The sequence below is a fragment of the Anabrus simplex genome, chromosome 3 (assembly GCF_040414725.1).
Source record: "Anabrus simplex isolate iqAnaSimp1 chromosome 3, ASM4041472v1, whole genome shotgun sequence".
In the NCBI taxonomy this organism is placed as follows: domain Eukaryota; kingdom Metazoa; phylum Arthropoda; class Insecta; order Orthoptera; family Tettigoniidae; genus Anabrus; species Anabrus simplex.
In genome coordinates, this window is record NC_090267.1 from 394,593,797 (window position 1) to 394,609,037 (window position 15,241).

General features: G+C 43.9%; 4 non-coding genes across 4 annotated transcripts; 3 read left to right on the top strand and 1 right to left on the bottom strand.

Annotated features, from left to right (window-relative positions):
- Positions 1 to 4,965: 4,965 nt before the first annotated feature.
- TRNAN-GUU (transfer RNA asparagine (anticodon GUU)) lies at positions 4,966 to 5,039 on the top strand. The gene has a single exon. It is a non-coding gene; the product is annotated as a tRNA-Asn (tRNA).
- A 2,631-nt stretch (positions 5,040 to 7,670) lies between these two features.
- On the bottom strand, positions 7,671 to 7,742 carry TRNAD-GUC (transfer RNA aspartic acid (anticodon GUC)). The gene has a single exon. It is a non-coding gene; the product is annotated as a tRNA-Asp (tRNA).
- Positions 7,743 to 9,340: 1,598 nt separating this feature from the next.
- Positions 9,341 to 9,414, top strand: TRNAN-GUU (transfer RNA asparagine (anticodon GUU)). The gene has a single exon. It is a non-coding gene; the product is annotated as a tRNA-Asn (tRNA).
- A 1,646-nt stretch (positions 9,415 to 11,060) lies between these two features.
- On the top strand, positions 11,061 to 11,142 carry TRNAS-GCU (transfer RNA serine (anticodon GCU)). The gene has a single exon. It is a non-coding gene; the product is annotated as a tRNA-Ser (tRNA).
- The last annotated feature ends 4,099 nt before the right edge of the window (positions 11,143 to 15,241 follow it).

Consider the following 15,241-nt stretch of genomic DNA (forward strand, 5'->3'; position numbering starts at 1 on the left):
TTCCCATTTTCACACCAGGCAAATTCCGGGGCTGTACCTTAATTAAGGCCACGGCCGCTTCCTTCCCAGTCCTGGCCCTTTCACGTCCCATCGTCGCCATAAGACCTATCTGTGTCGGTGCGACGTAAAACCAATAGCATACAGCAGTGAAACAAGAAACATACCTCCGTTAACACTTTTGGAAAAAAATCCGTTAGTCTCCTCTGTTTGTTACTGTTAACCTTCCTCCCTTCACGTAGGAAACTTCTCGTCAGTACCACGCAGCCGAGATTCGTAAATGAAGCTTGTCATCCGCGACTTCGGGGGTTGCTTTCGTACGTGACGGGTAATCAATTCACACCCGAGAAACAGTGGGGCTTCCCCGATTTTCCAATCACTAAAAATTTTAGTTTTTCGGTTCCCGTCATTTTAGCTCCCAGGATCACTGTAACCCTTTCTTTACATTCTTTACTGAAACCTCCAGATAAAATGCAACCTCAAAAAAAGTTGTGGAATATATTAAAGATTGAATCACTCACCAATAATTAGTAAAAAACACAGTGGGATTATAAATATAAACTTGAACATTGTAAAACTCTAAATGTTTGAAATAAATCATTACCATGTGTACGAATTATGAAACCTCCTCACAAATCACAAATGCCGTATTGCAGAGTTCATTCATGTTGCACAAAATTCGAGTTACAGAGTAATTTTTTTGCTTCTTCTTCTTCTTCTTCTTCTTCTTCTTCATCTGTTTAACCTCCAGGGTCGGATTTTCCCTCGGACTCAGCGAGGGATCCCACCTCTACCGCCTCAAAGTCAGTGTCCTGGAGCTTCAGACTCTGGGTCGGGGGATACAAATGGGGAGGATGACCAGTACCTTGCCCAGGCTGCCTCACCTGCTATGCCGAACAGGGGCCTTGCCGGGGGATGGGAAGATTGGAAGGAATAGACAAGGAAGAGGGAAGGAAGCGGCCGTGGCCTTAAGTTAGGTACCATCCCGGCATTTGCCTGGAGTAGAAGCGGGAAACCGTCCGTCTCTGTGGTGTAGTGGTTAGCGTGATTAGCTGCCACCCCCGGAGGTCCGGGTTCGATTCCCGGCTCTGCCACGAAATTTGAAAAGTGATACGAGGGCTGGAACGGGGTCCACTCAGCCTCGGGAGGTCAACTGAGTAGAGGTGGGTTTGATTCACACCTCAGCCATCCTGGAAGTGGTTTTCCGTGGTTTCCCACTTCTCCTCCAGGCAAATGCCGGGATGGTAGGCTACCTAACTTAAGGCCACGGCCGCTTCCTTCCCTCTTCCTTGCCTGTCCCATCCAATCGCCCCATCCCTCCACAAGGCCCCTCTTCAGCATAGCAGGTGAGGCCGCCTGGGCGAGGTACTGGTCATTCTCCCCAGTTGTATCCCCGACCCAAAGTCTGAAACTCCAGGACACTGCCCTTGAGGCGGTAGAGGTGGGATCCCTCGCTTAATCCGAGGGAAAGACCGACCCTGGAGGATAAACAGATTAAGAAGAAGAAGAAGAAGCGGGAAACCACAGAAAACCACTTCCAGGATGGCGGGAATCGAACCCGGGCCTCTCACACTAATCACACTAACCACTACACCACAGAGGCGGACGAATTTTTTGCTTCAAGGAGGGAAATGTTTGCTTCGAGAAATCGAAACATTCGTGTAATCGAATTTCGAGTAGTAAATAAATAAATACACGTGAAGAATACGACAAACGGCTGGAAATTTAAGTTACTTCGAGATACCGAAAATTCGAGTAATGCAGGTTCGAGATATCGAGGTTCAACTGTATATACTAGCTGGTGTACCCGTGCTTCGCTACGGAATTTTACATTGTATACAGAATTCTAGATGAAGTCGTGTACAGGTTGTGAACAAAATGTTATTACATTGTATTATAACATAGGTATTGAAAAATCAAACGTAGGCGCCTTCCCCTAAACAACCATTTATCCTGCGTTTATAAAGGTATTTCTAGTCTAGATTGAGTGTTCTATTCTCCTATTTTACATACCGATTTTCATTAAATTCTGTTTGCCCCTTTTTCTCCTGGTTCGGAATAAATATAGACATAGCAAATTAAAAAAAAAAAAAGAAATTCATGAATATCTCTGTTATAGCCAGTACGGTAAAAATGTATAAGACATAAATGACCGGAAATTTAATTCTATATAATTTTAGTAATGTAGTATTTATCTATCCCGGTCTAGAAAGCCAAGAATAACGGCCGAGAGGATTCGTCGTGCTGACCACACGACACCTCGTAATCTGCAGGCCTTCGGGCCGAGCAGCGGTTGCTTGGTAGGCCAAGGCCCGTCAAGGGCTGTAGTGCCATGGGGTTTGGTTTTTTTTAGTATTTATCTATAGGACCACTGATAACATAGATTTTTGAGAATTGAATTTTAGGCCTTCCTCAAAATTACCATTTAACTCAGCGTGAATAAAATTATGCATAGCCTAGGTTTTAGTGCCTTATTCACCGACTTTACATTCTGATTTTCATTAAATTCTCTTCAGCCATTTTCTCGTGATGCGCAGACAGACAGACAGACAGACAGACAGACAGACAGACAGACAGACAGACAGACATGACGGAAAATTAAAAAGTGCAGTTCTTTGTAACTGTGGATAAGACCGGTACAGAAATGCCATTCTTTTTAAATTAATGTATAGACAAAACTCTTTTTTTTATATACAGGTATATAGATTTTTTTTTTTTTTACAATTTGCTTTACATCGCACCGACACAGATACATCTTATGGCGACGATGGGGTAGGAAAGGGCTATGAGTGGGAAGGAAGCAACCGTGGCCTTAATTAAGGTACAGCCCCAGCATTTGCCTGGTATAAAAACGAGAAACCACAGAAAACCATCTTCAGGGCTTCCGGCAGTGGGGGGTTCGAACCCACTATCTCCCGAATGCAAGCTGATAGCCATGTGGCAAAAAACCACGCGCTTACTTGCCCGACCATGAAGGTTATAAGCGCCAATCAGAGGCCACCGACCTGTACATGTTCCGGTGTACTGACGTTCCGATGTGTTGGTTCGACATGAAAACAGTTTTACTAGAGTGGATACCGCATCGAGTCCCGCAAATTCAGCGTACTTCCTTCTCCTAGTGACATGAGTTACCTCTGCGGGGTTCATTCCCCCTGCTATTCCACAACTCATTTTATCTCACGTCCCGCACATCAAGACGATTTTCTTCTTGTTTCTTTAGCAGTATTGTGCTTTTATTCCCGGCACTTGAAGTCTGTAACAATACGCACTGCTTACGTCATCCAACTCTGACATGCGTCATCCAGGAAACGGGGGTCCTCTACCTCAGCGTTGTCTAGACCGGCCGCTAGTGGCTTTCACCCTCGTTTTGCCGTGAGTTCTTCGTTCTATGAGCCAAAAGGTTAGTCTTCCCGCCACGCCAATTGAGAGACGGCGGTGTGTAGGGGTTCACCGTGTGAATACAGGCTGCATATTTTGATTTAATGCACTAAAGAGAGATAATTTTGGCGACGATGGGACGGAGAAGGGCTAGAAATGTGAGGGAAGCGACCTTGATCAAGGTACAGCCCCAGAATTTGCCTGGTGTAAAAATGGGAAATAGTCCGGCTCTATGGCTAAGTGGTTAGCGTTATCGACTTTGGTTCCGAGGGTCACGGGTTCGAATCCCGGCCGGGTCTTGGATTTTAACCTTAATTGGTTAATTCGTTCGGATCGGAGACCTTTGCTTGGCTCCGGCTCCATGGCTAAATGGTTAGTATGTTGGCCTTTGGTCACAAGGGACCCGGGTTCGAGTCCCGGCAAGGTTGCGAATTTTAACCGTCATTGGTTAATTTCGATGGCACGGGGGCTGGGTGTATGTGTCGTCATCATCATCATTTCATCCTCATCACGACGCGCAGGTTACCTACGGGAGTCAAATCAAAAGACCTGCACCTGGCGAGCCGAACATGTCCTCGAACACTCGCGTCACTAAAAGCCATACGCCATTTCATTTCACCTTCGTCAGGGCCCCACCCTCAGAGATATGCAGGTCGCCTTCAGGCCCTCTACTAGGAAAAAATCCTGCACGAGGCCTCTGTGGAGGCCTGGGTTCGATTCCTGGCTTCGCCACGAAATTTGAAAGGTGGTACGGGGACTGAAACAGGGTCAATTCAGCGTCGAGAGGTCAACTGTGCAGAGGGTATTCAATTTCCTCCTCAGCCATCCTCGAAGTGCTTTTCCGTGGTTTACCGCTACTCCTCCAGGAGACTTTTAGACCTGGGAGTGTCCGAGGACATGTTCGACTCGTTTTGATTTGACATTCGTAGGCGACATGCGCGTCGTGATGGGGATGAAATGATGATGAAGACGACACATACACCCAGCTCCCGTGCCAGCGAAATTAACCAATGATGGTTTAAATTCCCGACCCTGCCGGCAATCGAATCCGGGGCCCCTGTGACCAAAGGCCAGCACGCTAACCATTTAGCCACGGAGCCGGATTCTCTTCCACGCAAATGCCGGGATGGTACCGAACCTAAGGCAACGGCCGCTTCCTTCACTCGTCCTTGTCTATATCCCTTCCATTCTCCCCATCCCCAACAAGGCCCCTAGCAGGTGAGGTCGCCTGAGTGAGGTACTGGTCCTACTCCCCAGTTGTATCCCCGCGACCCAAATTCTCACGCTCCATGATATTGCCCTCGAGGCGGTAGAGGTGGGATCCTCGCTGAGTTCGAGGGAAAAACCAACCTTGCAGGCTAAACGAGTTTAGAAAGAAAGAAAGAAAGAAAGAATAAAGGATATAGGGAAACCACTAAGAGTCATCTTCCGGCTGCCGACAGTGGAGTTCGGACCCACTATCACCCGAATGCAAGCTCACAGCTTCGTAGCCGAAATCACGCAGCTGACTAGCTCAGTCATATTAAATAAATACGATGAAACACATTGGTATTATGGCATATAAAGAGAACAAAGCGCGCGATACCAGGGGCCTCCGTGGCGCAATCGGCTAGCGCGTTCGGCTGTTAACCGAAAGGTTGGTGGTTCGAGCCCACCCGGGGGCGTCGAATTTTTGAAACGAGGTACATCACATGCTCGAACCTTCTAAACCAGGCTCGGCCAACTGGCTGGCGTGTGATGTAAGAGAGACCGTGTGACGTCGGAGAGACCATGTGACGTAAAAGCGCAGAAGGTGGGGAGCCGCTGTCGTAGACTGGAGACGAAGAGACAGCCTCGCTTTGTAGTAAACACGTGAAGTGCCATACATGCTGGTGGCTGTGGCTTTTATAGACACTTTTCACAACAAGCCATACAAATCCTTCTTATTTAAAAATTTATCTCTTACTTCTCTATCACACTGTAAATCTAATAACTCTAACTGTAAGTCTAGATCAACGTTATCTACAACTGAAAATGGCGTGGTTAAAAGTTTGTATCACGCTGCAGATTATGATCAGTATCAAGGCGAGGAAAGGGTACGTGTAATTACAGAACTAAAAGGTAAAATAAATAACCATGTCGAGCATTCGATCAGTGAGTCAGCAGTTTGAATGAGTTATAAAATTTCATATTTAATTACAAAGAAACTTAAACCGTTCAGTGGTGGTGAATTCTTAAAGGAATGTTTAATTCTAGCAGGTGAGGAGTTTTGTCTAAATATCATTCAAGAGTTCGAAGTTACCAGCTTGTCCGCGCACACAGTGTAGACAAAAATTCAAGACCTATCTGATGATGTCCACCTACAATTATCAGAACTGACAAAAAGCTTCCGGGCATACTCCTTAGCAATTGACGAGGGCACAGATATTTCTGACACGGCCCAGCTAGCCGTTTTCATACGAGGGGTTGACAAAAACTTAACAATTTGGGAGGAAATACTGGATTTAGTGCCTATGAAGAATACCACGAAAGGCATCGACATTCTCAACTGCATTGTAAGTGTTGTTGAAAATGCTTCTTTGCCATGGAACAAACTAGTTTCAATAGCAACAGATGGTGCACCTTCTATGGTAGGGCGCAATTCTGGAGTAGTTGGGCTCATAATATTAAAAAGAAAGGTTTCCCCGATTGCATAGGTTTGCAGCGGGAATGTTGAGTATATTAGGTTCCACGTATGCCTGTGAACGAATCTTTTCTATTTTAAATCAACAAAACCAAAAATTGAAGCCAGTTGTCAGATCACGATTTGAAGAGTGCTCTTAAACTTAGTGTTTCCTCAAACATTAACTCCAAATATTGCAAAACTAATAAACGAAACAAGACTACAAAAATCAAAGAAACCCACGAGTGGCAACTGAGTATCGATATCATGAGATAAAACGTATGTTTCGAGTTTACAGATTACTCTCTGTACTATTTTTGTTGTAAAACTGTGCTGTTTATTACTATTAGCACTATTTTTTACAGTGGGTGATATTGTAAAACACAGCAATTTTGTGTTCAATATCAGTTCCGAAGATTCACCGGAAAAAGTTAGTTTAGTTTGTAAATGTAGAAATAAAGTTGCTTTATAACTTTTATATTAATTCATAACAAAGTTACGTTACAATAAATTATGTGGAGAGAAATATGTACTACACATACCGCATTGTACTACCTGCAGCCCTTGGGCCTCCCTCTACGAATGAAGTTGCATTTCCCCTCGCCCCTCTAGCCTTCACTTCTCAGTTACAGTACTAAGTACTTCGCTTCGCTGCCCGAGCAGAGTGTGTGACGTGTTACCTGACATCACACGTACTTGCAGTTGGCTGACCCTGTTCTAAACCATTCAATTTCTTCATTCTGTATTATTTGGAGAAATATAATGCTGATAGAGAACTACAAGTGTTGTTCGGGAGTGTGATAACTAATAACCGAATGGCATTGTCACCACCATTTCGAATCAAGGTAAGTGCATGTCAGTTTTCAAAACAAGAAACCCCACATTGTGGTTCGGATTCCATGTAAAACTGGAGATCCTGTGATCATGATCACGATCACGATATCAAAAGTCGCGCAACATTATTAGCTTGTTTGCATGATTACAAGAGGCCTTGTTTCTATCGGGCTAAGTGGTACAGGAGGTACAGTACATTGCTGGCCTTCTGATCACAATCTATTACTACGTTCATTATCGGCTCAGTCCGGTGGTATTCGAAGGTGCTCAAATCAACGCCAGATGGCATTAAAAGAAAAATCTCTGTGGTGTAGTGGTTAGCGTGATTAGCTGTCACCGCTGGAGGCCCAGGTTCGATTATCGACTCTCCAACAAAATCTGGAAAGTGTTTTGAGGGTTGAAACGGGGTCCATTCCGCCTCGGGAGGTCAACTGAGTAGAAGAAGGAGAGGATTCGATTCCCACCTCATCCATCCTGAAAGCGATTCATGGAAAAATCCGACCCTGGAGGGTGAACGGAATAAGAAAGAAAGAAGGAGGAAGTAAATGTGACCAGGAGCGTAAAATATTTGGTCGACGATGCATCTGAGATGGAGGACCACTATCAGGCTCAGGTGGCCCCGCCTGCTATGAAGGGGAAACTGATTAAGAAAGAAACTAAAGCTGACTTCTTTCTTACATAATACTGTTCATCGCGACAGCGAGATGACTGCATTAGCGTTGCTGCACAAAGTTCGAACATCATCAAAATAAACAATAAAAACCTTCATTCCCAAGCCTTCTAAACACAAAACTACTACTCTGATGAACACTAAAAAAACCTCCCCGGCGGGGAATCGAACCCCGGTCTCCCGCGTGACAGGCGGGGATACTGACCACTATACTACCGAGGACTTAGAATTGAAAGCTAACGGACTACTTATCTAAAGTGCACTAAGTTGCGATAACATAAACTTGCATCAATATCCATAGCAAACATTTGAAGAGCGTTTCAGTGAAAGTACGGTCATCAACATCTCACACGTTCAGACCTTTCTATGAAAGAACAAACAAGTCAAGTGGTACCAGAAGACACGTGGGCAGATTATGGTGGGATTCGAAACCAAGACCACCCGTTCAGCAGACAGACACCTTTACTAATAGGTCAGACGGTAGAGATAAAATTTTATTCATTGGTAGAATGACATCAGTAGACGAATAAGTTTGAGTGGTGTCTTTAAAAGTAGGAAAGATCACAATATGAAGATAAAGCTGGAATTCAAGGGGATAAATTGGGGCAAATATTCGTTTATAGGAAGGGGAGTTAGGGATTGGAATAACTTACCAAGGGAGATGTTCAATAAATTTCCAATATCTTTGCAATCATTTCAGAAAAGGCTAGGAATGAGGAATGCAAAGAGATACGAAATCTGCCACGTGGGCGACTGCCCTAAATGCAGATCAGTAGTGACTGAAGTGACAGATAGATATAGACATGGTAATTTTTGGTACATCTATTGCCACATTTGTTCGTTCGTAATCTGTTTACCCTCTAGGGTCGGTTTTTCCCTCGGACTCAGCCAGGGATCCCACCTCTACCACCTCAAGGGCAGTGTCCTGGAGCTTCAGACTCTGGGTACTGGGATACAACTGGGGATGATGACCAGTACCTCGCCCAGGCGGCCTCACCTGGTATGCTGAACAGGGGCCTTGTGGGGGGATGGGAAGTTGGGAGGGGATAGGCAAGGAAGAGGGAAGGAAGCGGCCGTGGCCTTAAGTTAGGTATCATCCCGGCATTTACCTGGAGGAGAAGTGGGAAACCACGGAAAACCACTTCCAGGATGACTGAGGAGGGAATCGAACACCCCTCTACTCAGTTGACCTCCCGAGGCTGAGTGGACCCCGTTCCAGCCCTCGTACCACTTTTCAAATTTCGTGACAGAGCCGGAAATCGAACCCGAGCCTCTGGGGGTGGCAGCTAATCACACACACTAACCTCTACACCACAGAGGTGGACTGCCATATATGTAATGGGGTATTTCAAAGGCTCGGCTTGCCATAAACACTTTCTGTAATTCCTTGGGTGATACTCCGGCAAGTTCTATAGGTTACAGAACTCAGCAAATACTGGTGTCGTACATATAAGTACAATTAAGTACGGTACGTTAGTATCACTTTCCTTCTTTGTCTCAACGCTCAATCATGACGGCAGTCCTGGTTTTTACGCTTTTATTGGTAGCGAATTTAAGGTGGACAGACAGGTTGAAAGTCAACCTGGCCAGAGAGAAGGCGTCGCCTTCTTGTTGGTCCGCCCCTTCCCGTTTGGGAAGGTGAATGTAAACCTTCCCTATGTCCTAGGTCCTTGAAAGCCAGCATTCATATGAGACGTCATCTTACTCCAAGAGGACTCTACTGAGATATGTTTCTTAAATGTTTAACCCAAACGTAAGAGAAGGAAAAAAGTACGCTAAAATCTCTTACTAAATTGTTACATCACACCGTATTCAAGTGTGCCTCTGTGGCGCAATCGGCTAGCGCGTTCGGCTGTTAACCGAAAGGTTGGTGGTTCGAGCCCACCCGGGGGCGAAAGTTTTGTAATGCAATATTGTGAAGATTGATCTGCAGTTTGGAAACATCAGAGTAGGATAGTTGAGGAAAGATAGGGAAACGAAATGGTACGAATAATAAAAAATAGTGCTTGAGTGTAATTAAAACATGCGATGCGTAAAAGCGAACAGTGATCTCTTATCAAAATGTAAGATTCAGATTTTAATTTATGTTTGAATTCAGCATTAAATTCTAAACATTTGTTAACAAATTCAGACGATTTTTATCACAAAAATTCCATGAGTTACGTCAGTTTGAATATTTTTGTTGGTGTAGTGTAGTGATGTAGAAGTTTGTTTGATTAGCTGCCATCCCTAGAGGTCAAGGTTCGATTCCCGGCTCTGCCACGAAATCTGAAACTTGGTACGAGGACTGGAACGGGGTCGAATCAGCCTCGGGAGGTCAACTGTGTAGGGGGGTTCGACTCCTACCTCAGCCATCCTCGAAGTTTTCCGTGGTTTCCCACATTTTCTCCATGAGAATGCTGAAATGGCACCTAACTTTAGACCATGGTCGCTTCCTTCCCTCTTCCTTTCTATCCCTTCCAAACTCCCCATCCCTCACAAGGCCCCTGTTCAGCATAGTAGGTGAGGCCACCTGGGCGAAATTATGGTCCTCCTACCCAGTTGTATCCCCTCGACCCGAAGTCTCACGCTCCAGGACACTGTCCTCGAAGCGGTGGAGGTGGTATCCCTTACTGAGTCCGAGGGAAAATCCAAGCCTGGAGAGTAAACAGATCAAGAGAAAAACAAGAAAAGAAAGTAATCATACAAAGGAGAGGACGTCTCTTTTTCTTTTACTTTACGTCGCACCGACACAGACAGGTCTTATGGCGAGGATTGGGTGACAAACGGCTAGGAGTGGGAAGGCAGCAGCCGTGGCCTTAAGTTAGGTATCATCCCGGCATTTGCCTGGAAGATAAGTGGGAAACCACGGAAAACCACTTCTAGGATGGCTGAGGTGGGAATCGAACCCACTTCTACTCAGTTGACCTCCCGTGGCAGAGCCGGGAATCGAATCCGGACCTTCGGGGGGTGGCAGCTGATCACACTAACCACTACACCACAGAGACGGACGTTAAGAAAATGTCATCATCATCATCATCATCATCTGTTTACCCTCCAGGTTCGGCTTTTCCCTCGGACTCAGCGAGGGATCCCACCTCTACCGCTGCAAGGGCAGTGTCCCGGAGTTTCAGACTCTTGGTCGGGGGATACAACTGGGGAGAATGACCAGTACCTCGCCCAGGCGGCCTCACCTGCTATGCTGAACAGGGGCCTTGTGGAGGGATGGGAAGATTGGAAGGAATAGGCAAGGAAGAGGGAAGGAAACGGCCGTGGCCTTAAGTTAGGTACCATCCCGGCATTTGCCTGGAGGAGAAGTGGGAAACCACGGAAAACCACTTCCAGGATGGCTGAGGTGGGAATCGAACCCACTTCTACTCAGTTGACCTCCCGTGGCAGAGCCGAGAATCGAACCCGGACCTCCGGGGGTGGCAGCTAATCACGCTAACCACTACACCACAGAGGCGGACTAAGAAAATGTCACGCTTTGTAAGTGGATCCACTGTCTTGTGTAATGTTGTTCCACACTGTGTGGCTGTGAGTAAGCAACAGAGTGTGTAGGACGAGGTGGCCGAGTGGTTAAGGCGTTGGACTGCTAATCCAATGTGCTCTGCACGCGTGGGTTCGAATCCCATCCTCGTCGCAACTTTTGCTCACGTCTGCTCACTCGTCACCCTCTCTAAGCGGTAGAGCGCGATTACTATTTGATGGCACAAACCTGCGCAAGGCCGCGAGTTTGGAGGGCAAAGCGGGGGAGGGATGGTAGTAGAACGAGTAAGTACTGCTGTACGACTGGAAGCGAAGTACCAGCTGACCTGATGACAACAGAAAGAGAAACGCGGACAAGTGGATTCAAATACTAGGAGCCGATGTGAACACTTCTGTAGCAACCAGCGAAATGCGCGTTTCTCACCTTTCACTCACGTTGCAGCACATGGACTCGTCCGCATACAAAACTCAATATTTTAGTACTCTACGAAGAGTTTGTGCTATCAGATAATAATCGCTTGCTGTATTTCGAATTATCAGTGGAGAGGTGGCGGGGAATAGCATTAGTAGACGAATAAGCTTGAACGGAATTTGTAAACGTGGAAAGGGTCATAATATGATGATAAAGTTGGATTTCAAGAGGACAGATTGGGGTTAGAGACTGGATTAATGTAACAAGGTGTATGTTCAATAGATTTCCACCTTCTTTCAAATCATTCAAGGAAAGATTAAGTGAACAATTGGTAGGGAACCTGCCACCTGGGCTGCAGACCTAAATACAGATTAGATTGCTTGCTTGCTTGCTTGATTGATTGATTGATTGATTGATTCGTGTGGTGGTAGGTTTGAACTCTAGTGTCGGCAGGACTAAAGATATTTTTCCGTGATTTCCAATGTTCACACCAATGGCTGTACCTCAATAGGGATGTATAGAACTAGCACCGATAGAGCGCAGTGCTGTTGTACTGGGTAAGCGCAAGGCGCTCTTCATTTGTCTCCTGTGTACTCATGCCGCTAATATCCACGAATTTAAGTTGTTTAAATTGTTATTTTCGTGACTATGCCGAGCTATTGCAGTGTTCCTCTTTGTAAAAATCAGGGAAGCTCGTTTTCGTTTCATCAGTTTCCACAAAATAAAGAAATGAGGAAGAAATGGTTACATACTATTAGAAGGAAACATTTCAGTGAGAAGAATCTGACCGAAAATATTAAAGTGTGTTCCCATCATTTTCAACCCGGAGACTTCACGAAAACTTTGTTGGGTAAGTGCGACTTACGAACGGAAATAATTCGTATTTTCTACCTATAAAGTGATTAGGCATTTCGATAACAACCACAGAATTTATGTGTTTGTATTTAAAGGTGAGAAAGCAAGATTAAAACCAGGCGCTGTTCCATCGCTTTTTCCATGGATAACGAATACATCAAAAAGAAGAAAGAGGCCATACACCAGAAAATCGCCGGATTACCACGATAAGCTTACAATATTGGAATCTGCAGAAATCATCCCCATTGAAGTACGGGAAGAAATCGTGAATATACCCGAAGAAGTGAATGTAACATCTGTGACTCCCATTTTCATAGACGTCAGTACTCAGACAAATACTACAGGTAATTTGGTTGTTGAGCAAATAATGAATAATCCTGATGCCGTATTGCTTTATACAGGGTTTGCAGACTTCCAACATTTTAATTTGGTGTTTGCTGTTTTGGGAGAAAACAGATACAATTTACAAATATTCCCTCTTGAACCCAGACTGTGTTTCTTATTGACAGTTATGAAGCTAAGGACCAACAAATCTGACCAGGAACTAGGCCTTAACTTTGGAATCCATAAAACTACTGTTGGAAGAATATTTAATGTTTGGATTAATTTCATGTACTGCCAATTTAAAGAGTTGAACATATGGCCTGATAGAGAAACTGTCCTTGAAAACAGCCCCCTTGCTTTTAGACAGAAATACCCCTCGACTAGAGTAATAATTGATGAAACTGAGATTACAATAGCAAAACCTAAGAACCCTACAGCACAGCAAGCTACATTTTCTACATACAAAAATGCAAACACAACAAAGGTATTAATAGGTATAAATCCATCTGGTTTCATAAGTTTCATATCTGATGCATATGGTGGGGCAATATCAGATAGGCAGTTATTTATCAGATCAGGAATGTTGGATCTCTTGGAAGAAGGAGATTCATTATGGCAGATAGGGGGTTCAACATTCAGGATCTGTTATGCACTAAAGGTGTAACATTAAATATCCTACCATTTCTGAAAGGCAAAAGGCCGTTTACTCCATCAGAAAACATTGAAACAAGGAAGATAGCCTCTAAAAGAATACACATAGAACGGGCTATAGGACTTGCTAAAACATACAAAATACTGCAGTCAAAATTGCATGTCAGTAAAATTCGTCTTTCAGGGAGGATAATATTTGTATGTTTTATGTTATGCAATTTCAGGAAAACCATTATGTCAGGTTAGGATGACGAACAAAATATTCATGGTAAAACTTGTCTAATTTTGCCACCATTTCATGAATGAAAATGTCATCTCTCTCTATTTCCAACACTAGCATGTCAACAACAGTGTACACAACAAAGCTACAATAATGTCTGCCTGTAACAAACAGCTGGCCTTGCACTTGGAAGTAATGGTTGTGATTTTTCTTGAGTATCACTGCACCACTGCTCTCACCCAAGTATGGAACACATTTGATTGAAATAGCTTCATTTTTATTACTTGGCAACCCTTTAAGTTCCAAGACTCTATCCTGTCCAATTAATCCATCACAAGATACTGCCAGATAATGTCTGATAGGATGAATAATGAGGCCACACTTTTGGACTACATGGCCTGTTAGCTGAGAATATCTGTCCCTTGCTGAGTCTTCCATTTGAAGTCCCCATTTCATATCACTGGAGCAAAACAAACTTCCCTTGAATAAGGATTTTGCTAGGGCTTTAGGTGTTTTTGAGTGACAGATTTTCCAAAAATTACTTGCTGTCAAACGATATTTCCTCTCTTTGAACCATAGACTTTGCTGGGATTGTTGTCTAGTATTTTCCTCAATTTTCTTCCTTCCCTCATCATTGACTCTTACAAGATTTTCAGCTTGTGTCGCACATGGATCCACACCATAATGGTGGTCATGAATGACATCAAAGCAGCTGGCCTGTTCTTTTTTTAGAGCAAAAGAAAAAGCAAGCTTATGTTGGGAACTTTTCACAATACCTTCAACATATTTCTGATATCCAGGCTGATTAACTCCTGACAATGGCCTAACATCATGGCAGGGTTCCTGGAAAACTTGTTCCAAGGGCAAACATTCCACTTTCATAGGGCTAACTGGCCTCAACCGTTTGGAAGGGGGATGGTGAAAAGTTTGTAAATTTTGGGTGCATGTTTCTGAACACTGAACAATACCAGTCTTGGAGAAGTGCTCTAATGCATAGCTTACAGCAGCAATATGCTTACAACATGCCTTGGGGCCTGCTCCAGCAACACATTCACATTCCGCTCCTATAATGTCACCAGATACTCCTAAAATAAGCTTCACATTATAGCTCTTATGTTTTGTGTACTCGGATTTCACAGCACTGCATATTAGAATTTCATCCGATTGAAAAAAAACATTTTATAAACAAAACAAACTTTTCACTGAAAAGTCTGTATCCAGCATCACACAATGATTTGTAGTTGGAAACAGGTGCTCCATCTATTTCCGATTTTCTAAATACAAAATAATCCATCAAATGCACATTTGTGATGGTGATCTTCACCTTATGGCTGATAGTCAATTCTTCAAAGGAACCGGTACTAGGAAACTGAAGAAATTCACATGCCTTTGGTGGTGGACAAGGCTGTATCTGCAGTTTCATGTAAGCCATCAACCTAAAAAAATACGTGAATTGAAGACTATAAGCAAGTAGAGTAAATGCGTATTTAAATCTCTATTTATGATTTAAGTCCTGTGGAGGTATATTTATATATTTCTCAATGTACAATAATCAAGTAATTGTATTCTTTAGGAAAAGGCATGATGACTCCTATTTATTATTTAGATAATAAAGCGTGTTAGAATTTTGTAATTACCGCTGTACTAATTCTTCCTTCCTCCCGCTAGTTTTAGCGCCTCTGGTCCGTAGCTCATTTTGCAGCTGTTTAACGCTTAAACGCTGAAAATCGTCCATAATATACTAGGGGATATACCTGTACAAATAATTAATATAGTCTTGGAGTAAAATTA